General features: G+C 40.5%; 1 protein-coding gene across 6 annotated transcripts in view; it reads right to left on the bottom strand.

Moving 5' to 3' along the window:
* Window positions 1-23947, bottom strand: part of March8 (membrane associated ring-CH-type finger 8) — a 72680-nt gene extending 48733 nt beyond the window's left edge. For 3 of the 6 annotated variants that reach the window (XM_029534976.1, XM_029534971.1, XM_029534974.1), the window contains exon 1: window positions 23480-23749. The gene's annotated coding sequence lies outside the window, so the exon portion shown is untranslated. Of the gene's footprint in view, window positions 1-23479 lie in introns of all 6 variants that reach the window. The other 3 variants (XM_029534975.1, XM_021190465.2, XM_029534972.1) reach the window with 3 other exon arrangements.
* Between the last annotated feature and the right edge of the window lie 1683 nt (window positions 23948-25630).

The following is a 25630-nucleotide window of genomic DNA, read 5'->3' as shown; positions in this document are numbered from 1 at the left end:
CCCTTGGTCTTGTAAACTTTATATGACCCAGCACAGGGGAAGGCCAGGGCCAAGTAGTGGGAGTGGGTGGGTAGGGGAGCAGGGGTGGGTGGGCTGGGGGGGTATAGGGAACTTTCGGGATAGTATTTGAAATGTAAATAAAGAAAATAATAATTAATTAATTAATTAATTAAAAAGAAAAAAGGTAGATTACTGAATCTACTAAGCTCAAATATTATACATTTGTATGGATTATTGTATATTGATAGAAATGTAAGGTTATTTTGTTCAATTCTTAATGTATTGCACATATGTAACTCATTTGAATGTAATTTTAAATTCTAGTCTTATGAAAGCTACTATTGCAAACAGTTTAGGATAATTAGAAATGCAAATCAGTAGTTAGTCACCTATAAATAATCTTACTTGTAGTCTTGTTAACTTGTAGTTTAGTTAATTACAGAAATACGCTTTATTTAGCCTCTTGTGTATGTTTTCAAAGTTAGGCAGACAGTAAATAGCCAGAAACAAGCAATGCTTGTCTATAAAAACATTCTATAGATGTCTGGTATAGGAGAAGAGGCTGCTTCACAGTAGGTGGTCTTGATTTGCCCTGTACACTAGCAGAGGGTGATCTCTGCCAGCTGCAGACAGTTTGATTCTGGGAACTCTGGAGAAGGGTATGAATGGGAGAGCCCGAGAGGGCCTCTGCAGCTGCTGATGCCTCTGATGCCGCGTGTTTGTCTTGTTGCTGCATTTGCTGTTGCTGATTTGCAGGACTGCTGAATATTCTGACAAGAAGACTGGACTTATCCCAAGGACCCCAAAGCCCCTAATCAGCAGGAAGTAGCCTATAAAGGTTTATGCCCTCTTTTCCCACTAACCTTCTTTCTCTCCTGCCTAGTGTCAGGGAATTGAAAGAGATAAGGGTGGAATAAGGGTTGGAAGGGAGATAGAGGTATAAGAACCCAATAAAATAGGTAAAACAAAAACGCCAATATCCTGCTGTAAGGCATTTTCTCAATTAGTAATCAGTGGGAAAGGGCCCAGCCCAGGGTGGGTGGTGCATCCCTGGGCTGGCAGTCCTGGATTCTATAAGAAATCAGGTTGAGCAGCATTCCTACATGGCCTCTACATCAGCTCTTGCATCTAGGTTCCAGCCCTGTTTGAGTTCCTATCCTGACTTCCTCCAGTGATGGACTATGATCTGGAAGTGTAAGCTGAATAAACCTTTCTTCCCCAACTTGCTTTTTGGTCATGGTATTTCTTTGAAGCAATAGAAACTCTAAGACACCTTGGATCTGACCATAGGATCAGGCATTTCTGGTGTGTCAACATATTTACTGTCAGTTTCCTTCTACCAGGCCTATTAACTTATCCACAGGTGACAATCTTTTCATGACATTACCATGTGTGGTGTAATGGGTTTCCTGAGCACTGAGAATGTACCTGGAGTTCTTTGGCCCTCTTCTTACTTGGGTTCTTAAGAGCTTCTCTGTCAGCCAGGCTTATCCCTGCATATTTTTTTATCATCTCCTTCCTAATAAAACACTTTCACATGAGTTCTCCAAGAAAAATATACAGAACAAGTGGCTGATTGTGTGTGTGTGTGTGTGTGTGTGTNTNTATATATATATATATATATATATATATATATATATATGCACAAATGCTATGCACAAACAAAAATATTTAGTGTCAGTAGAGAATTTTAAGTATTTTTTGCTTCAGTCATCTTCTTTTTAGATGTGGACAGAAAAAAATACATCAAAAATGAAAGGGCAGACAAAAGATTTGTGACTATGAGAATATTCATAGTTCCACTGAGAAAGAAGGGCTACAAACATACAGAAATTAAACAACCAGGAAGAATTCAAGAAACCTGAGACAAAAAAGAGACAAGCCCCAGGCTGAAAGACCACTAAGTACCATAATGTGAAAGTACCTAGTGCAATGAATTCAAAAGCAGAAAGTTCTTATCCAAGGTGTTAGCATAAAGTTCTAGGATCTAAAACAAAGAGAAATCTTCCTATAGGAGGCAAATCTTACATTGCAAAGGGCTCTAAGTCAAATGAAAACAGACTTCTCCACAGCACTACAAAATACAGCTTCAAATTTCTAAACTACTATTCCAGCGTGGGAATCTCTGTCCAGCTGTATTACAATACAAGAGCCAAGGTGCAGCATGATCCTCCCATGTTTCTCCTAAAAACATAAACTCCTGGGATATAAACTCTAGAGCAAAATAAGAAAACAAATCAAGGAAGAAGAGAAGGACACAGGGCTGGGGATAGCTTAGTGGGTAAAGTGCTTACCAAGCACACACGAAGCCCAGGGTTTTATCCCCAAGACTGCATAAAAAACCAAACATGGCAGCACATGTATATAATCCTAGAATTTATGCCTTGGATGCAAACTAACAGACCAAGTACTTGACCATTCTTCCTTCCACATACTTCAGGTAAATCTACTTATTCAGTTTTTAATAATTTTAATAATGATGAGGAAAAGGAGGTGGACTTAACTATGAGTGTAATAATGAGCCAGGGAGGCAGCTCAACAGAATTCAACAGAACAACAAAAACACTTTGCCTACAAGTGCAAGGACTAGAGTTTGATGGCATTTGACCCATGTAAATGTTGAGCGAGTGGCAGGCTACTTGTAATGGCAGAGTTTGGAAAAAGTCAGGAGATCCCTGATCAAACCAGATTAGCCATATTGGTTGTGGGTTTAACCAAAACACACTGTTCTCTAACTATGTACATACATGCAAGCATACACATATATACATACATCCATGTATATATACTACATACACATATACTACAAATTTTTAAAACCATTTCTGATAACAATAATTTAGCATAATGTATAAAAAACATTGTCAATAGAATCAAACTGAACCCACACTCATTTGGAACCTTTAACAAGTCTCAATTTAACCTTTAATGAGATCACTCTAAAAAAAGATACTGAAATTCTGTACATGACTGAGAATCTGCTTACAAAATGGCCTTGACCCCAGTAAGCGGGAAGAGGCAGGAGAGCACTGCACTCTGAAGCAGGGGTCCAACTCTGTGAGAGAGCGTGAGAACACAGCAGTTCAGAGGACAAATGGTCTTCCTGACTCACACTAACCCCAGAAAGCAAAGGGACTGTACGTGCAGTGCACAGCAAACAGCCGGTGTTGTCCAGGCCTACCAGCAGCATGGGTGATAATTCCCACCCTGGCTGCCATACTCATGGTAGCAGCCCTGTCAGCACAGGATGCTTGTACTGACAATAGAGGCAGGGGCACAGGGCATCAGCTCTGTCCCAGCATCTGCTGGTTCACTCTCATGTACACATGCACCTGATATCAACTAACTGCAGCAGGAGAGTACCCAGCACTGCAGCCAAATCACCACACAATTCTGCTTTTTCTATATACACTGTTTTTCTTCACTTACAGTGTTATAATGAAATAAAACTTCCATTTTGATAGAAATAAAGTATATGTAAAGTAGGACACATTGAGATCCAAAGGGAAGAAATATGTGATAAAACCAATAAAATTTAACACAGAAGTTATCACAGAACAATTCTGATCTTGTTCCAATAAAATAAACATTTTGATCTTGTTCCAATAAAATAAACATTCCAACCCAACGTATCTTTAAAAAGCAAAGCTGTACCTTTCAATGTAGATAGCTTCAAAGAAGTGTTTTCACCTGAGGAACCTATGGGCCCAGCACCGGAAATGTCACTCCAGAACTGGGCTCAGCCTGCAGAACCTGCTGTCATCATTGGCACACTATTAGTAATCACCAGGATGTGCCTCCTGAACTAGACAGTCTCCAAACTTGCTCTGCTTCTGGTCTGTACCCACACTTTAGCTACACAGCCATCCCACAACAATCAGCATCATCAATTGTTCTTGAAACACAATTTTTGTTGGCACAGTGGGCCAAGCCCATAAATTTCCCAGAATTTGGGGAACCAAGGCAGGAAGATTCCAAGCTCCTGGTCAGCCTGTACTACACGGGAAAACCTATTTCAGACAAAAACAGTTCATTCTAACGAATACCATCCCCATCAAGAGTGAATTTGAGTCTGCCTGGCACAATAACAGCCCATCCCAATACTATGTAAATTCAACCAATCAGCAACCTCCTAAATGGCTTCCACCACAGGACTGCAACTCTTCATGAAGTATCTCATACCATTAATGGGTGGAAGGAAAAATCTGGACAGGGAAGAATTCATTTTGTTCTTCTATAAACAAATGAGAACCTGTAAAAACTTCATCATGTAGCTGAACCCACAGCTGCTGCTGAAGAGAAAGCTTGTGTCACAGGAAACCACCAGCATCCTAAGCAGCTCTGCAGCACCACAGCCCTCTTCTCTTAAGCGCCTGAGTCTGCAGTCCTGAACAGGCAGCAAAATGGTGATCTCTGGGGCTGCCTGTCCTCTTCTAAGGCTGAATTTCAAGGTGAAATGCCCAGTGTCGGTCCCAAAAGTATTTTTTTCTTCTAATTTAAACCAAAAAGCCCAGCTGGATAATTTTTTTTTAATTACTGTCTTATCTCCCCATCTTCTACTGAAACCCTTCTTGCTCAGGAAGCCATGGAAGAGAATGGACACAGCTGAGGACTGAAACTCTGCTAAACAGTTAATTTTACCCAGAACAAAGGTGCTCCTGACTTTCTGGCAGAATTCAAATAGTCTCTATTTAAAGTCATTTAGATCACTATAGATTAAGTCTTGAAAAAAAATAAAAATACCATTTTCACAGAGAGATCTCTATGAGGAAGAGTCAATAGACAACACAAACTACATATGCCATTCTTGCTCTTTTCTTAGAAAATTCAATTCTCAGAGAATATTAAATATTTAAATAAATGAACTAAATGAGAAAACAAACAAAAAAATACCAAAAATGGACAGCTTGAAAAAGAATAAAAGCCAATAAGCTTGCTCCGTGGGATAAGGTACTTACTGCCAAGCCTAAAGATTTGAGTTCCAGTCCCTCAACTAACATGGATAGAAGGAGAGAACTGATTCCATGAATTGTCGTCTGACTCCACACATGTGATATGGCACACATACATACACACACAAAATAAATGTGTGTAATTTTAAACAAAAAACCACTACTTCTAAAAATTAATAAGAATGATTAAGACAAAGTTAAATGAATGAAACAGATTAAAGCTAAAAGACCACTAAAGAATTTTTTCATCATTAAGAAATGAAAAATATTAAAGAGAGACAAGCAGACAAGAATAAAATGGCATGGACTTACTGAAGACTAGTCACAACCCAGAAAACAGAGAACATAAGTTACATGTGAGTTGATAAAAGTTGGGCATTTTCAAAACTAAATGACTAAAAAAAAAAATGGCTCAGCAGTAACAAGCACTGGTTGCTTTTCCAGAAAGCCAAGTTCAATTCCCAACACCCATAAGGCAGCTTACAAGCATCTATAAATCCAGGCCCAAGGGATCCAATGCCTTCTTCTGGCCTCCCGGGCACCAAGCATGCAAATGGTGCACAGACACTCATGCTGGCAAAACACCCACACACATTCAACAAAATAAGATTTGTTTTAATTTTAAAAAGAAAATTATTTAAAAATAAAAAGATGAAAGATTTCAATCTAGATTAAAGAATCACCATACACACAAAGTAGTATAAATAAAAGAAACTTTACACATAGACTTGCTATAATAAATTTCAAAATAAACACAAAGAAAGGATTTTAAAGTAGCCAGGAAGACAGGTGATCTCTACAACTGGATCTCACTAGCAATAAGAAAACCCAGGTGACAGCATGATGCTGTCCTCAGTGTAATGACAAAATGAGTTGTTGACCAGCATTTCATAGCCAACAAAATTACCATTCAAGAATGAAGATGAAATACTGATATTACTGTCCCAGTAAAGCATGCATGTACACACACAGACACAGACACACACACACACGCACACACACACTAACAACAATGACACTGAGGAGAGAGGGAGACCAAGAGGAAGACAAAGAGAGTGAAAATGTTGAAAATAGCAGCATGTAGAAATCAATATGGCAGTTTCTCAGAAAACTGGGAATCAATCGATGGGTACATTCCACCATACCACAAGGACACTTGATCAACTATGTTCACAGCAACTTTAATTATAATAGCCAGAACCTGACGTCCCTCAACTGAAGAATGGAGAAAGAAAATGTGGTACATTTACACAATTAAAAACAATGGTATCATGAAATTTGTCAGCAAATGGATGGAACTAGAAAAAAAAAAAACCATCCTGAGTGAGGTAACCCAGACCCAAACAGACAAACATGGTCTGTACTCTCTTATAAGTGGATATTAGACATAAAGTACAGGATAATCATACTATAATCCACAGGTCCAAAGAAGCTAACTAATAAGGAGTGCTCAAAGGGGGATACCTGAATCTCACTACTAAGGGAAAATAGAACAGACATCACAAATGTCTGGGGGAAGGGTCTTGGTGCGGAATGAGGATGGAAACGGGGGATCAGGTGTGAGAGGATGGAGGGAAAGAGTACTATGAGAAACAACCGGAAGGGAGGGGAACATCTCTGGGACAAGCTAGAAACCTAATACAATGGAAACTCCCAGGAATCTATGAGGGAGACTCCAGCTAAGACTCCTAGCAATGGGGGGTATGTAACCTGAACTGGCCTCACTAGGCATGTAACTAGGCAAGACTTCCAGTGGAGGAATTGGGACACCAACCCAGCCACAAAACCTTTGACCTATAATTTGTTCTGCCTACAAAATGTGCAGGGGTGAAGGTGGCATAGAAATTATGGGAGTGGCCAATCAATGATTGGGCCAACTTGAGACCCACACCATGAGAGGGAGCCCACCCAAGACACTGCCTACAGAGCCAGGACTCAGAAGTTAGACAGCCCTGAGACATAGGATAGAACCTAACATGAATTGGAAAGAAAAAAAAAAGTCAATGAAATGATTCCACTATACTCATAGACTGGTGCCTAGACCAATTATTAGAGAGGCTTCAACCTAGGAAATGATGAAAACAGTCAAACATTAGGCTGGGCTTAGGGAATCCTGCAGAAGAGGGGAGGAAGGATTGTAGAAGCTGGAAGGGTCCAGGATACCATAGGGAAACCCACAGAATCCACTAACTTGGGCCCTTGGGGGCTCAGAGACTGAACTGCCAACCAGGAGCCTTCAAGGGACTCACGTAGGCCTCTACACATATGGAACAGTGGTGTAGCTTGGTCTTCGTGTGGGACTCCTAACAGTGGGAACAAGGGTTGCCTCTGACTCTGTTGCCTGCCTTTGGGTCCCTTTCCTCCTACTGGATTGCCTCATTTAATATTAATAGGAGAGGAAATGTCTAGTCTTATAACAACTTGATATGCCATGGCTGGCTGTTATCCATGGGAGGCATGCCCTTTTCTGAGAAAGATGGAGGAGGAATAGATGGGGGTAGAGGGGAGTGAGAGGCTACAGTCAGCATGTAAAATAAATAAATAAATAAGGATTAAATATAATATTTAACTATATAATTTATATAATTTAGTCTTCAATTATATAGAGAAATAATATAATAAAGAGAAATATTACAAAATATAACAAGAAAACAGAAAACAACAGGCATAATGTCTGTGAATAGAGGAATCTACTTTGCTATTTTTCTGTTTGTCTCCTAGTTTTTCTTTTTTTCTCTATGTATACAAATATTTTTTTCCACAGGCACATCACATCTTCTTGCACTCAGGAACACTATAGCAAATCCCTACACAAAAGCTGAGAGTCATTTTGTGCAAAGCCACCACTAAAAGGTACACGCTGTAGGCCAGGTTGGTGGCGCACACCTGCAATCCCAGCACTCAGGAAGCTGAAGTAGAAGGATCACAAGCCTGTACAAGGCCATGAAGGATATATTGTGAGACTCTATCTCAAAAAAGGCAGAGGGAAGGTGTACTAACTGTGAAGAGTGCTGGCTAGAGCAGGGGAGGCTGCGGTTTGCACAGGAAGAACTGAGGTGGCAGCGGCTTTGAACAGAGATATCAAAAGCACTTCAAAAGTACTGATTGCAGGGTTACTGACTAATCCTGCTTTTTTTTTTTTTTTTTTTTTTTTTTTGCAGATGCCAAAAATTTGGCTTAGCTGTATAATCATTCAATATAAAGAGACTACATAAATGTTCCAATTAAGAAGTAGACAGCTACGAAGGCTGGAGAGAGAAAAAGGACCAAGAGTGTATTAAGTAGAACTAATACAGGGTCCATTGGTTCTCTATGTAACCTTATCTGGTCAGGAACTTACTATGTAGACCAGGCTGGCCTCAAACTCATAAAGCTCCATCTACATTAACAGTTGGGATTAAAGGTATGCAGCACCACACCCATTTGAAAAATTAATATTCCTGAATATAAACTACCTAATCTTACATTTTATTATAGAAAGATTAACAAATGAAAATTCCTAAGACAAAAATAGAGATGTGTGAAAAAACATGTACACAAGTGCATAAACTATAATAATTATGTTACTAAATAAGAATATGCATATGTATCATTCTAATAAATAACTGAATGACTAAACAAGCAGGAAGTAGCAGGAGAGAAAGTTCTTCCTCACAACAGGAGACAATACAGAAATTAATCTGGATGAAAAACCCCACAATTCAAATCTAACACTAATGAGCTACAGAAGAGTTGAGCTAACTTCAAAGAGAAAAGCAGTGTGTGGCAGTTACCAGTTTCACCACAAGCTCCCAATGTCAATACTAATATATAACAAACTAACATTAATTGGCTACTATTATGTTAAACTGTGAAGAACAGAAATATTTTTGGTTTTTTTTTATAGTTGTCTAAAATCTAAAACTGAATATAACCATGAGGCAACTACAGAGAAATACAAATAGGAATCTTCTAGAAAATAACTGGCGTGTACCCTTCAAAGACACTGATATCAAGAACAAAGAGAGATTAAGGAACTATTGCATGTCAAGAGTCTGAGATGAGAGCTAAATCCAGGACGGTTGTGGATTAGATATGGACAGAGAGAACAGAAAAGAACCAGAAAGACAACCAGGACTTGCTACACCCAGAGGGATAACCATGGACTTGCTACATCGAGTTTGGTCACCACTGCACAGCAGACAACTTGAGAATTCCTAAGAGAAAGAAGAGAAGAGCCTGGCTCCTGGTAAAAACTATAGCAAAAAACCTCTAACAAAGAGCATGTGGCAGATCCTTAACACTTAAACTCTCTGTAAGCTGTAAATCATATAGCAATAGACAAATTGGAAAAGTAGAAAAAATGTTTCAAATAAATACCCCAGAAAAAAAGACCTTTAATATGAAAGAGCTTTTGGAAGTAGAAGTTAGAGCATGCCCTGGGTTTGATGCCTACCATGACAAAAAGAATAGGTAGGCTGAAGTAGAAAAGAAAGGCGAAAGGGGAAGTACTGGGTAGATAAACATTTTTAAAATATTAATGTCTAACAGATTAATGGAAAACAGACAATTTGTAGCCATTTCATAAAACAAAATAATGAACTTTACAAAGAGAAAAAACAAGTCAGCTTCACTAGTAAGTATATGATAATGAGATCTTTTTTCATAATCAGTAATTTTCTTTTTAAAAATTGGCAAAGACTTCCTAAAATGACCATCTGACGGGAGTTAGAAGTAGGAATAACTAGTTAGCTAGTTTCAGAAAGGTCGTTCAGCAATATGAATCAAGAGCCTTAAAAATACCTTCATCATTTAAGTTTGTGCTCTCTTAAAGAAATCATCTCGACTGTGTATTGAAACTCATACTCAGATCCACGCATTAGGGGCTAGAAAGGTGACTCAGTGGGTGAGAACTCATGTGGTTCAAGCATGATGACAGCTGGACAGATTCCCTCCAGATAATGTGAGAGACCATATATAGCAGGAGCCCTGGCATCCTCCTCTAGCCCCCAGGAGTGCAGCAATACCTGCTCCACACATGCACTCACACACATACCTACATACAGACATACTCCAAAAATAAAAGACATTCACCAAACGGATTTACAGTTGTGAAATTATTTAGAATGATCTACATGTTTGCAATATGGAAATTAGGGTATAACAACATCAACATCCTATCACTACAAGATATTAAAATGGGGGAAAGGTTGCAAAAGAGATGTCAAGAGGTTAAAGTTTACAAAATGGGTATTCTGGATAATCTTAAGAAAAAGGAACTCATTAAAGTCTAGATTTTTAAGAACTAAAAGTAAGCAATCAAGTAAGATATTAATAGGGGTGAAGATCTGTTCTAGCCTCCTGCTATGAGATCTAATTTGCTTACCCCTTCTATCCAGCTCAGACAAAGGTTACATTTCTTACCTGGAGTGGCCCTCCCCACCTTCCCATTTTGCTCCCTTTGCGCCTTAAGGCTTACAACTTTCTCAGCTACATTCAGGAAAATTGGCTGCTTCATATTTACCCATGCATCCACATCACTTCTTACATGCCAAAGAAATGGACTCCAGATATGATACTGAAGATACCTTAAATATTGCAAATAGAAGTTTCTTTTTTTTTTCCTGCTTCATTCAAATAAAAACATTACGAAAAACAATCCTGAAGCATTCTTTCCTAACCCAAGTCCCTAAGGCAGGCTCTGAACAGTACAGACAGCACATACCTAATTATGTTCTGTGAAGTGTCATCTGCTCACTTTCATGTCAAAAGACATTTAACCATCTAATCACTAGCCACCACCCCAAAACACACCCATCTGTGTGCTGCAGCGCCAGCTCTGCCCTACCTACTGAGTCTGACTTCCACTTAGACACTTTCCACCTTACTAGGAGAGTATAGTGGTCAGGGGAGAGGAGCAAGGCTGGGAACAATGACAACCAGACAAGGATGACCTTAATCTACCAGAGGGCCAGGGAGAGGCATCAGTACATCAGTGGTCTTCAACAGTAGTGATTTTTGGAGACATCTTTGCTTGCCATGGCTTTGTAAGTGCTACTGGCAGTTTATAAAAGGCCAAGGATGCTACTGACATCCTACAATGCACAAGGAAGCTCCCCACACAAAGAAAAGTTACTATCGTGGCAGTATCCAATTCCAACTCATCAGGAAAGAGACAGTGCAGGATTAGGACAGCTGTGTAGTTTAGAACCTCTAAAACACACACACACACACACACACACACACGCACGCACGCACACGCACGCGCGCACACACACGCACCTAAATTACATGCTACAACAGGGTAGAAGAACTGTTCCTTTGAGTACCAAAATTCTATCTCAGGCATGAGAAACACAACAAGAGTGGTATGTATGCCTTCTCTTGGCATTATCTTGTGTTTCTTCAAATGCTACTTCTGGGCAGCAACAGTGAGAAGATAACAACTATCAAAACTGCCCAGGCAGGCAAACACCTCTTGCAGAGCTGGCAAAGCCCCACGGAATGATGACAAGTTGAGCTGAGTATCTCATCAGGACAGAAGGACTCGTGCACAAGCCCAGCTTTGGTCAGTCGGGGGAAAGGTAGCAAGTATTGAAAGACCAGTCAAGAAGAAGATAGCAGTGCTGTTCCCAGGAGAATCATCAAAAAGGACAGAAGATCTACAGGAGTAGAACTGTAAAAACTGGTAACATAATACTCAGCCTGAACTTCCCCCCAAACCAAATGCAAGCAAGAAAGCACTCAAGAACACACAGCTACACTGTCATAGCTTAGTTAACATCATGACCACTGACTCACACAGCAGGTCCTCCTTACTTTGTTTTTATTGAGCCATAATTTCCTCTGATGGCCAGATGGCTGGAAAGTCCTTCAGTACCTATACTGGCTAAGACTTGAATAACTCTGACCTACCTCCCAAATATCATTTGCATGTCTAACTTAACTTTTGTCCCCAATATTAGGGAGTACTTACAGCTTAAAGTAGCTCATTTCAACACTAAACAGGAAGAACCATTAGAAACTTGCCCATTAGAAAGTCAATAAGAAGAAGATGGCCTAATCGGCCATCACTGGGAAGAGAGGACCCTTGGTCTTGCAAACTTTATATGACCCAGAACAAGGGAAGGCCTGGGCCAAGAAGTGGGAGTGGGTGGGTAGGGGAGCAGGGGCAGGGGGGGAGGGTATAGGGAACTTTCGTGATAGCATTTGAAATGTAAATAAAGAAAATAATAATAATAAAAAAAATAAAAAATACAGAAAACATCTAAGGAAAAATATTAAAGTTTGTATAAGTGGAATAAACATTTTATGAATGGGGAAAAAAACTCTAGCTATGACATTGGAATTTTAATAAAGGGAGAAAAACTATGACAAAAAAAAAAAAGAAAAGAAAAAAAGAAAGAAAGTCAGCAAGGGCCGGGCATTGATGGCTCACGCCTTTTATACCAGCACTTGGGGGGCAGAGGCAGGCAGATTTCTGAGTTCAAGGCCAGCCTGGTCTACAAAGTGAGTTCCAGGACAGCCAGGGCTACACAGAAAAATCCTGTCTCAAAAACAAAGCAAAAACAAAAATAAAGGGCTGGTGAGATGGCTCAGCGGGTAAGAGCACCCGACTGCTCTTCCAAAGGTCCGGAGTTCCAATCCCAGCAACCACATGGTGGCTCATAACCATCCATAACAAGATCTGACTCCCTCTTCTGGAGTGTCTGAAGACAGCTACAGTGTACTTACATATAATAAATAAATAAGTCTTTTTACAAATAAATAAATAAATAAATAAAGTCAGCAAGGTAGTATAAACATCAGTCCTAGCAGTGGGACACTGAGGCGGGAGTTCAAGACCAGAAGAGGCTACAAAACTCCATCTTGTCTTTAAAAACGAAAAAAGCAGTAAGACAGAAGCTGGGACTATAGAGCAGTTGGTAGAGCAAGTGCTTGTTTCCCAAGCTTCAGGTCAGGAGTCTAATCTCTAGCATAACTAAGAAACAAACACACAGAAATGTGTTCACTGTGATGAATCCATAGAGCCTCCATCAATCAGAACACATGAACAAAATTTAATGAAAATTTAACTTCAGCCCTGAAGTTCCTCTCACATCATCTGGTCTTCCAACTCCTAGCCTTTTTCTTTTCTCTAGGCTGTGAGATGTCCTTTTGTCCTGAATAGTGTTATACCTAGCCCTTTATGTCATACAATTATGAATGGATGTGGTCTGATCCTCAGGACTGGCATGGTATGAGAACTATCCTCTTACCTCCACAAGAGTACCCTGGTGTACACACACACACACACACACAGGTACATACACACACAGAGGTACATATACACACAGGTACAAATATACACAAACAGGTGTACACATACAGGTACACACACAAGTACAACAGAGACACACAGAGATACACACATAGATATATACACAAGAACACATACACAATGAGGCAGAAAGAAAAGCAAGACCTGACTGTGCACAAGCGGCCACTTGGGAAAGCTGCAGATGACCTGAAGATTCTGGGTCCTGCCCTCAGAGTTGTACCACACAGTAAAATATTATGTAACAAAATTGCAATCTCTTAAAGTTTTGTGGTGAATTTAAAAAAAAAAGTTGGTAAGTTTTTAAAAATTACATTCTGTGATAAGTTGCATTTTTATAATTACTCTTCACTACAATATATACCTAGGTCAAATGTCAATAACTAGTGTGTGCTCTTATACATAGATTCTAGCCTACAATAACTCAGTTAATTTCACAAGGACCCCTATAGAAGGAGTTTAATCCTGTCACTGACAAACCCAGGTCAGAGGTGGTATGGTAAAATTGCAGTCACCAGTGACACTAGTCATCCTTCCAAGCTCATATTCCACCTGGATAAGTCCTAGAACATCCCTACAACTGTCACAAAGGGGTTAAACTTAAGGCTTCTAGTAATTCTTTAAAGTATTTATACTGAAAATAAGTTCAGCTATGGCATGAAGCACTGAGAGAAGCCTAGTTAAAGACAGCTTCCATATTCTCAAGCATTTCCTAGAAGTTCTTCCAAGACAGAGATTTGTACTTTGAACTGACAGCCATGAACAAGACAGAGATCTGTACTTTGAGCTGACAGCCACGACTGGAAGGGACTCTGAACGGCCTTCTTCACACAGAGTATTGTGTGCTGTGTGTCCCAGGAAGAATGAAATGTCTGAGAAGAGGAACAGCTGGTGTCGATGCTTCCCACTCACTACAGTTCACTATTCCTGAGCAATTAATAAGATTTTATCTTCCCATCTTCTTATAATTATGTTAGATGTCATGTGGGTAAATCCTGGTCACTACATTGTAGGGAAGTGATGTCAGCCACTTTCAAGTCTGGCTTGGAATATCTTTCAACATTCACCTGAGACCCTCCACGTAACTCTCTGCCAGTTGGCATAGCTACGAATGGAGGAGATAAGCCCAACTTCTGTTGGAGTTATTGCTATTGTTACTACAATACCATATAACAGATATTTTTCAAAATGTTGGGTGTAAACAAATCACTGTGCTCCAGTTCACTGGTCTGAGGTGAGGAAAGGCTTTCCCAGGAAAGCACAGAGAAGACGAAACAATGGCAAATGGTAAACATCAGGGCAAAAAAGAAAACTGCATTTGAAGAATTAAAGAGACAAAATTAGATAACAAATTTTTTAATGAGATGGATATAGTCAGACTCCTAGGTGACTCTGTGATTCAACAATAGGTCACTGATTAAATATTAATTATTGATTTCACTAAAAATAGGATTATAACAAAACTCAAGAGTAGAGGAAAGGTAACAAGAGTTTAAGACGTCCAAGTCCTCCAGTATGGAAATTAAAATGTCATGTACGAAGCACCTACATTTCATTAATGTACATTTCATTAATGTAGTGAAGCAGAGCTTCACTAAAGACAAATAACTCCACTACCCTATACAAATCCTCAACAGTCCTATTTTCAGGGTTCTATAATGTAATAATCATCCCACAAATGTTTAAATATCTATAGACAAGAATGGCCACTGCACCACCATTATAAAGGGGGAAAACTAGAGCATACTAAATGCCTACCAATAGAAGACATGAGTGAGTAATGTATTTAAGTATCCACACCATCTTCTCCAATAGAAGAAGACATGAGTGAGTTATGTATTTAAGTATCCACACCATCTTCTCCAATAGAAGAAGACATGAGTGAGTTATGTATTTAAGTATCCACACCATCTTCTCCAATAGAAGAAGACATGAGTGAGTTATGTATTTAAGTATCCACACCATCTTCTCCAATAGAAGAAGACATGAGTGAGTTATGTATTTAAGTATCCACACCATCTTCTCCAATAGAAGAAGACATGAGTGAGTTATGTATTTAAGTATCCACACCATCTTCTCCCCATAATTTTTATTCTTCGAGATGAAATTTTACCATGAGGCCAGGCTGGCATTGAGTTTCCAACACCCCACTCCCAGTCAGCTGGTAAATTTGAGTTGTTTCTCCATTTGAGCTATTCTAAAGCACAGGTTTATGTAAGGCTTGGTGTGATCATATTTATATCCTTCATAGGTATATTACCTGGAAGTGCAACTGTAACATCATGGTGGATCACTGTATGTAACACCGTGGTGGATCACTGTATGTAACACCNTGGTGGATCACTGTATGTAACACCGTGGTGGATCACTGTATGTAACACCATGGTGGATCACTGTATGTAAGCCCTGGACAAACTGCCACTGTTGCACATTCTCCTTTGGCCAGATAAGGAGATTCCAACTCCCCACAACCACACCAACACTTTTTATATCTATCTTTTTAAAATTTTATTAATTCTAGTAAGTGTGATCTGTTACTTCACTATAAATGGAGTGGGGATTGAACTCTTGGACTTGTGATTACAACCCAAGTTAGATTTCTGATTACATCCTAGATCTTCACTGTAATCTTTATTTTTGTTTCCCCCTTCAGCATTTTGTGTGTGTGTGTGTGTGTGTGTGTGTGTGTGTGTGTGTGTGTGTGTGTGTGTATTTACTGGCCAGTTGTTTGTCTTATCTAAAGAAATACCCAATTAAATCCTGTGCTTACTTTCTGGTAGAGCTTTCTCTTTATATTGTTAGGTTGGCATGCAAGTGGTAGAATCAGATAGTATAAAGTACTTACTACTGTCTTGCTGATGTATAATTAGAGTTCTTTAGGCACACCAATACTGGACCTTCATTAGATAACTGATTTTCAAATACTAAACAGGCAGTAGAACAGGAACTCTCTAACACTGCTAATAGGAAAGTGAAACAGTCTAACTGCATGAAAACACAACTCAGCAATCAAGAGTCACTGGTGGTCTCTGGTACAGCTACATTTAACCAGCTTCTACATCAGGCTAAAATCTCACATCAGACATACAACCAAAAAAAGTCTACATGCTCAGGTGCTCAGGCCATAACACAAAAACACAAACAATATGAAAGGCGAAGACATTATGTCCTCACTCAGTCCATATACATGTGTGTGTATGTATGTATGTATATATACACACATATATCTAAATATGTGTGTATATATACATATACATATATAAATGGGATATGTATATCCATAACTATCCAGATTGATAGGTAGATAGATACAGATATAGATATAAATATAGATAGAGATGGATATATCCAGTGAGAATTACCTATATGAACTCCAGGACAGAACTTAAAAGAACAATTACAAACTTTATCAAACATTTCAAAGGAGTTTAAAAATGATGGGGAGAGGGCAGTCCACAAATTTAATAAGGATTCTAATATATGACTGAGTGATAGCCAAGAAAACATGAATATATGACTGAATGAAATGACAATGACAATTCAGGATTTGAAAACTGGATTCAATAAAGAGCTAAAAATACTGAACAGAGCATGAGCTGAAATGAAACTCAGTGATATGACTGGAGAACTCAGGGGAGAGCCTGGAAGGTAGAATCAGATAGGAGGGCAGTGGCCCAGACTTGAAGATGGAGAAGATTTGAACTACTCAAGCAAAAACTATGAAAAGTTTAAAAAAAAAATACAGATGAAAAGAACAGCTGGACACCTTGAAAAGTCATCTAATTATAGGCACAGATGAAGACAAAATTCCAGATCAACTACACAGACCAGATCTTCAACAAGACCACAAAACAAATGTCCCTAAATTGAGGAAAGACATACTCAAACCAAGCAGACATGACCAGAAAAGAAACTCCCTACAACAGATTATAATAGACATAACAAGAAGAGTGGGAGAAAGAGAGAGGGAAAAAGCATACATCACATGTAAAGGAAATTCATCAGAGCAATGGTTAGATTCTAATGGAAAGTTTCCAAAGCCACCAGAGCCTAAAGCAATGTTCTTCAAGTTCTAATAGACCATGGATGGTAACCTAGACTATTGTCCCCAACGAAACTATCCGAGTTGAAGGACAAAGAAAAACTTTCTACTATACAAACAGGCTTAAAGACATTACATCCAAGATGGGAGAGATGGCCCAGCACTTAAGAACTGGATGCTCTTCCAGAAGACCGTGGTTCAATTTCAGGCACTCACATGGTGATTCATACCTCTCTGTAACTCTAATTACAATGGATCCAATGCACTCGTCTGGGCTCTGCAGACACCAGGCACATACACAGTGCACATACATATATGCAGGCAGACAATTATACACATAAAATAATAAATTAATTTCCAACAAACTAGTCCTAGAATATACTAAAAAGCAATTCTTAGGACTGAATAAATGAATAAGCACATCCAAAAGAATATAGAAAGAAAACAAATGAAGCTGTAATACTAAAACACTAAATAGGACTAAGACATGAATAAAACAAATGAAAAACCCTCCTCAAAATGACAGTCATCAACAAACTGTCTTAATAGTAATTTAAAGAATTAAAGTAAGTTAAATAGTAACTTTAAGTATTAGTAATCCCAGTTCCCAACTGAAAGACACAGGTTTTTTGAGTGAATTAAGAAAAAAAATCCAAGCCGGGCATGGTGGCGCACGTCTTTAATCCCAGCACTCGGGAGGCAGAGGCAGGCGGATTTCTGAGTTCGAGGCCAGCCTGGTCTACAAAGTGAGTTCCTGGACAGCCAGGGCTATACAGAGAAACCCTGTCTCCGAAAAAAAAAAAAAAATCCACCTATCTTCTGTCTACAAGAAGCACATCTTAATTTCAAAGACAGGAGGCACCTTAGAGTGAAAGAATGGAAAAAAATATATAAACTGCTTAGTTTTTTGTCAACTTGACCCAAGTTAGGGTCATTTAGGAAGAGAACCTCTATTGAGAAAAATATTTTCATCAGATTGGCCTGTGGACAAGTCTGTGGAGCACATTCCTAATTGACAATTGATGTAGGAGGCCCTATCACTGTAGGCAGTGCCACCCCTGGACAGATGGTCCTGGATGCTATATTAAAGCAGACTGAGTAAGCCACAGGAAGCAAGCCAGTGATCAGCTTTTTTCTATGGCCTCTGCTTCAGTTCCTGCCTCCAGGTTCCTGCCTCAAGTTCCTGCCCTGACTCTTCTTCATGATAGACTTTAAGCCATAAGCTGAAAATAAACCATTTTCTCCTGAAGTTTTGTTTTGTTTTGGTCATGGAGCTTATCACAGCAACAGAAAACAAACAAATACACCATTCCAAGCAAATGGGACCAGAAAGCAAGCGTCTCTATCTCGATAAGACAAAATAGACTTCAAATTAAAACTAAACACAAGCCAACATCACTCTAACTGGAGAAAAAAATAGAAGCAGTACATTAAAATCAGACTAAGATAGGCCTACCCACTAACCCTACTCCTTTTCAATGTAGTGCTCAAAGCACCAGCTACAGCAAAAAAACAAGAGGAGGAAATTAAAGGGATACTAAGAGGAAAAGAAGTCAAATTACCCATTTGCAGAGCATACATTATACATAAAAGATCTCAAATTTTCATCAGAAAACTTCTAAAATAATCAAGCCTTCCAGCAAAACGGCTGGGTACAGATCTCCTTATAAAATTCAGTAGCCTTTCATTTTTGTTTGTTTGGTTTTTTGTGTGTTTTTGGTTTGGGTTTTGGTTTTCCAAGACAGGGTTTCTCTGTGTAGCTCTGGCTGCCCTGGAACTCACTCCATAGACTAGGCCTGCCTCAAACTGAAATCCAACTGCCTGGGCCTCCCAGTGCTCAGATTAAAGGTATATACCACTACTATCTGATTCAGTAGCTGTTCTGACACCAATAACAAACACTTAGAAAAGGAAATTATGGACATAATCCCATTATCCTCAAAGAAAATAAAATGTCTAGGAATAAACCTAACTGACAAGGTGAAAGACCTCTACAATAACAACTTCAAATCTCTGAATAAAGAGAATGAGAAATACACTAAAAACTGGAAAGATCTCCTGTGCTCATATATTGGTAGAACTAATATTGTGAAAATGACCATTCTACCAAAGCAATTTACAGGTACAATGTAATCTCAATAAAAGTCCCTATGTTATTCTTCACAGAAATAGGGGGGGGAAATCCTAAAATTTATATGAACCACAAAAAAATCCTACATAGTAAAGCAATCCTGAGCAAAAAAAAAAAAAAAAAAAAAAAAAATGGTATCAAAGGAATTGCCACTCCAGATTTCAAGATATATTACAGAGCCATCATAATACAAAAGCATGATTGTGGCACAAAAATAGACATGCAGATCAATAGTTAAAAAAGAGAAGATCAACAAACATTCTTGGTAAAATGAGGACAATACACAGGGAGAGGGAGGAGAAATAAATCACGCAAGGACATTTGAAAAATCCATGGGAAAGCAGATTATTTTGTTTACTTAAAATACACATAATATATAAAATACATATAATATGTAGAAATGCATGTGTATGTGTGTGTGTGTGTGTGTGTGTGTGTGTGTGTGTGTACTAGCTTAAACAAAGTTATGCCACTTGGGGTAACAACACTCCCCCTCAAAAGCTACAGACTATCTAACAAAAACTCCAGTGTCAGTCCTGAAAGAATCCCTTTGGAGTGGTTAGTCAGGGGAGCCCAAGAGACTACGAAAACAATGCAGGCTATTGCCATTGCTCTTGGGCCTCCCGAAGTCTGCAGGTTTTGCTAAAGAAGGCCCATATTTCCGACACAGGACTTGGTGGGATTAGGCTGGCTGTGAAGACCTCTTCCTCAAGGACTCGCTCTCACAGTACTGGAAGGTGCTGTGCGATCTGCCAATGGAGGGAAATGACGCAACAATCAAATCCAGCTGTACCACCTACAAACCACAGCAATGACCAGAAAGACAAGATATTCCAAAAGGTGCAACAGAGATGTGGTGGTTTCAATGAGAATGACCCTGTTAGTCCCTATATTTGAATGTTTGATCTCTAGTTGTGGAACTGTTTTGGGAAGGATTAGGAGGTGTGGCCTTGTTGGAGGAAGTGTGTCACTAGAGGTGGACTTTTTGGTTGCAAAAACCCACACCAGGCCTCGTCAGTCAGCTTATGCCCCCCCCCCACAGTCTACATCCCCACCCCACCCCACCCCCGCCCCTACCTCGTGCTTGTGGATCAAATGTAAGCTCTCAGCTATTGCCAGGCTCCACACCATGACGGTCACAAACTCACCCTCTGAAACTGTAAGCAAGCCCCAAGTTCAATGATTTCTTTTACAAGTTCCCTTTGTCTTGATGTCTTTTAACAGCAATAGCAAAGTAACTAAGGAACCAGCACTTATACACTAAGAGTAACCAATAGCCATCTAACTGGACTTAAAGCAAGCTCAACAGGAGGGGGAAATGCCTCATACTATAAATCTAACCAACTACCCCTGACTGGTGAGGTCTATGATCCTAGAGAAGGACTGCTCTAGTAAATCAGCATAATTTCTAACTGCATTGGAAATACTTATCCTGATCCCCACAAATAAGTACAGGTCTCCCTCCTTATCACAGAAGCGTCTTTCCATGAAAGACAGGAGCCCTTACAGAAAGCCACAAGGGGAGCAAAATGCAGAGAACAGGCTGTTGGGTGAACAGCCCTAACTGAGAGAACTACAACAGAACCACTCTGATTCAGGGAACAGATCAGAAGTCAGGGAGCAAAGATGGAGGAGCCAGATGGATAGTGTCTTCTGCATAAGACAGGGAAGCTGCACCACAAAAATCTCATCAGGATGGTTTCTTAGGGAAGCCCTGAACAATGGCAGCACCTTTTGACATGACAATGTGGATGAGGGAAATCTCACAAGACCCCACCCTTGGAAGAAGAGCTACAGGCAATTAATCGCTGCTGAGAGAGCAAACCAATCTTCTCCAGGGATAAGCTCCCTGATAGTTTACCCGATCCTCCAATCCCAAGTGGTCAGCCTTAACCATATACATACAAGAAACACTAAAGGAACAAGAGGCTGAATTCACATGTGTGTGTGTGCGCGCGCGCGCACACGTGTATGTGTGTGTGTGTGTAAAACATGTGTGTGTGTGTGTGTGTGTGTGTGTGTGTGTGTGTGTGTGTAAAACAATAGTAAAGAATAAGAGGCTAAGAGGCCATATGTTTCAGAGGGAGCACAGGGAGCACAGGGAGAAATGGAGAGAGAGGGGACGTGAAGTCAATACAGTACTCACACGTGACATTAAAAAAAACTGGCTGTGGGCTGCAGACCAGTCCCAGAGCAGTTGCCTGGTTTGTGTGAGAGCCTATGTTCAATCTCAGAAAGAAAAGTGAAGAAACAGAACATGGTAGAGGAAAAAGAGGGACAAAATCCCTGTGACAGAAGATGCCCTTAAGTAGATGGTTCACCCAACAGTAAAGAGGGCTCTTCATTTCTCACTCCCATTGGTTGATTGTTTTGTTATTGGAGACTGGACAAAGGCCCTGTGTGTGCTATGCATTTCCCCTACTACAGAACCGCATCTGCAGCCCCCAACAGGGAAGCTTAACAAGAGAATCTATTCCATCTTGTCTGGGCCTTGAGCTAATTTTCTCCTAGTGCTAGTTTAAATGACATAGCCATGCTGGACTTAAAACACTCACATTTAGCAACAAGAAGCAAGTAAACCTTGTCTTCAAATAAATGATAAATTTGTTTTTAGCTGGGCGCGGTGGCGCACGCCTTTAATCCCAGCACTTGGGAGGCAGAGGCAGGCGGATTTCTGAGTTCGAGGCCAGCCTGGTCTACAAAGTGAGTTCCAGGACAACCAGGGCTACACAGAGAAACCCTGTCTTGGAAAAAACAAACAAAAAAATTTGTTTTTAATTTAGGTACGTTCCATATAGTTTGTGTTTACCTGAAATTAATATTTAATTGTGAATCGTGTATTTTATCTGACAATCCTGGATGTAGCCAAGACATGCAACACAATTTCCACACCCAGAGAAGAATCTAACAGCCAAACCAAACAACAATAAACTGACAAAAGCCTCATCTGCCTAAACTTAAGGAGAAGGTAAAGGAAGGAGCTGACTTGGAAAAGATGATGTTCCTCACCTGGGTGGCACAGACATTAGACTACCAACATCCACTCCCCTCACAGAGGGCAAACTTGTTAAAATGTGTTCTCTGCCTCTACCGTCCCACTGCCAGGATCACAGGCATGCACCACCGTGCCCCGCGATTTTCCCTGCTAACATTAAAGTTCAGTACATCCCTTATCAATAAAGTCTCCAGAAACAAGAGAAAGTACACATTGCTCTTGATTTTAACTTCCTCAGTAATTTCACACTCTGCGTACCCTCATTCACTCTATCTATCAAACAGGATATTTCGTTTGATTTTATTGAACATAGGGTCTCACACACTGAATCTCTCAAAATTCAAATTTTTCTGGCTTCAGATTTTCAACATTTAGCTTTAAAAAAAAAAAAGTGTTCATGTCATTCCATAACTCTAACAAGTGTAGTTCATACATTCTTTTTCACAGCACGTGATTTGAGTATTCTAAATGAAGTATTCCATTCCCACTTTGAGTAACTAACCAAGCAAGTAGATGATGAAGTCTACTATATAAACGCATGCTTGCAGTCCCTCCTGGGGCTGATCAGAAATACTGGTGTTTTTTCCAAGAGATAAGTAATATAATTATTATTTCTCTAATTGCATAATCGAACAAAATAAAGAAAAAATAATGGGCAGGGCCATTCTTCATATGTATCTTGAGACATCATCAAATTAACAAAAACATAAAACAAACGACAAAAAACCCAAAACCACTCCATAATAAATCTTGACAGCTGTATGACCACTGTGTGTCTTTACGTGAGGGAGACAAAGAAGCAGAAAAGGGCTGGCTTTCTTTCTTTCTTCCTTTGTTTTTTTTTTTTTTTTTTTAATGGGTTTTCAGAGAAGCGTGTTTTTTAAAGGGAGGTTTCGCTGCGTTAAAGATACGTAAGAAGAAGAACGTGAGCCATTATAATCTTTCCTTAATAAGTTCTCTATTAAAAACTTGACTCAGACGAAGGAGAATCCAAGTGGATTCCAAGAAAAACATTTTTTAAAGACGAGCAAATGGGCGGCGATTAAAATGCAAAGCAGCCTACCTACGCTTCGCCTCCAGCGCTTCTACTTGAGCAGCACCGTCCAGACGCCACGTCAGGCACTCAGGCACCAGGAATCCACACTTCCATCTCGGACGGACGCGGAGACTGAAGCAGAGGCGGGCAGGGACGGCTGGCTGCCCGGTGCGCGCCCTCCCAGCCCAGCCGGGGCAGGACTTCACCTGAGAGCGTCCGAGACCTCCGGCCGCCCGCCGATTGGGTGACCGGACCCCGCCCCGCGGCACTCGGCCTCTCCCCGGCCCGAGACCTCCGTGCACCCACCTGTCGCGGCCTCCCAGCGGCCACACCCCTGGCGGCCCGGAGCGCGCGGCCCCGCCACGCCGCACCTCGGCGCGAGCAGCTCAGGTGGGCGCTGAGCTCCACGCGCGGCCCGCTTCCTGCATGACCCGGGCCGGACGCAGCAGGGCCGCTGGGACAGCGCACAGCCTACACCACCCAGCGAGAGGACGCCGACTGACCGGTCACGTGACGCGCCGGTCACGTGCCCCGCCGCGCCTCAGGCTAAAAGCGTTGCTTTGGCGACCTGAGGCGCTGGGAAGGCGGGGTAGCGGCGGCTGTCGTCTGGTCGCCTGGCGCTGGGTGAGGCTGTTTGTAGACTCCGCCCGGCTTCACCTTCTCAGGGTAGAGAAAGGTAAACCTTCCTGTGCGCTAGCAAATGAAGTGAGAGCGAGAACTAAGCGGCAAAACATTTGTGTGTATGGACGAGCAGGGGTTTGGTTTGGTTTGGTTTGGTTTTGTTCTCACTCCCTAACCTAGAGAGATTCTGAGTGTATATGGTATGGATATGTAAATATGGTATTCATAATTTTATGAAGATATTGCTGTCCGTGTAGACAGGTGTAAGTATTTGACTCTACTTTGTCTACATTAAACTCATCCCTGATTATACCTGTACATTGGTGTTGTGACTTGTCCCCGCCCCAGTACTGTTGGTTGGACCCAGAGTCTCTCAGAGGCCATCACTGAATTTCATTCCTAGCTTTTACTATTTCTTATCATTCTAATTTCCCTAAGTCACATCTTACAGGAGAGGTTTTGGCCACTGGCAGTTTTATTTATCCAGTAAACTTTATTACATGGTACATTAAAGGTTTGTTGTTTGTTTGTTTTTTTAATTCATGAGAGATTTGTAAGGCAATCCCTGCAGTACTCCACAATTTTCTATTGTCTAGAAGTAGGACTATTGGTTCAGCTAATCAGGTTACTCAGCATACTCAAATATGCTGGTCAGTTTGCAAACTTTGCTGTTTAGAGAGCAAACTGTCAGGAGACAAAACATCTGGGTCCATACAGCAAAGCACAAATGGGTCCGTTCCTGTAAACCACCTTGAAAGCAACATTCATCTACAAGGTGGAATGGTGAATTTTTTCGTGCAGATTTTTGCTGTGGGAAGTAGCAGCTACAACCTGAGAGAACCTTCCTACCCTGATGGCGGGAGGTTTTCCTATAAGGCAGGAAAGAAGTCAGTTAAGTGATTTGGGGGTGTGGGAGCCTGCCATCCTACTGGAGGAAGTGACAAAGACTTCCAAGTTCTAGAAGTGTCTGAGTAGTTGTGGAGCTGGAAGGATTATTTAGGCACAGCTAGAGTCTCTGAACACAAGGATTCCCTACCCAAGAGATTTCTGCAGCCTCTCTTCATCTGTCTAAAACAAAGCTCAGAGTCCTGAGACCAAAATCTTGCATCTGTCCAAACAAGGAAACAAACAGGAAGTGGGAAGAAACCTCCGTACTTAGAATGTCAAGCTGCTAAAAAGAATAAAGAAATAAATTGCTTCGAGGTGACCATTTGCTCAGTCCAAGAAGCCTTGTAGACTTTGGTAAAATCCTCCTGTCTGTGCTAATAGGGATGACTTTCCTCCGCTAGATTGTAGATTATGGGATGACCAGTGAGGCATGAGCCAGGGGACCAATGTTACCCTAGAACTAGTCACACCCTTACTGGTTTATCAGTTATGGGTTCCTTGCAAACAAAAGATGCTGTTACGGTCGATGTTAGTGTGCACATGTAATTTCTGCCCCGGGAGGTTTTCAAGAGATCAGGAATTCAAGGTCAAGCCTAGACTAAATAGTTGACCTAAAAAAAAAAAAGTGACAAAATATACCTAGTGTCTACGATCATAATGGCATTGAAC

The sequence above is a fragment of the Mus pahari genome, chromosome 2 (assembly GCF_900095145.1).
Source record: "Mus pahari chromosome 2, PAHARI_EIJ_v1.1, whole genome shotgun sequence".
Lineage (NCBI taxonomy): Eukaryota > Metazoa > Chordata > Mammalia > Rodentia > Muridae > Mus > Mus pahari.
The sequence above is the reverse complement of the archived record's forward strand: the minus strand, read 5'-3'. Positions and strand labels throughout refer to the sequence as shown.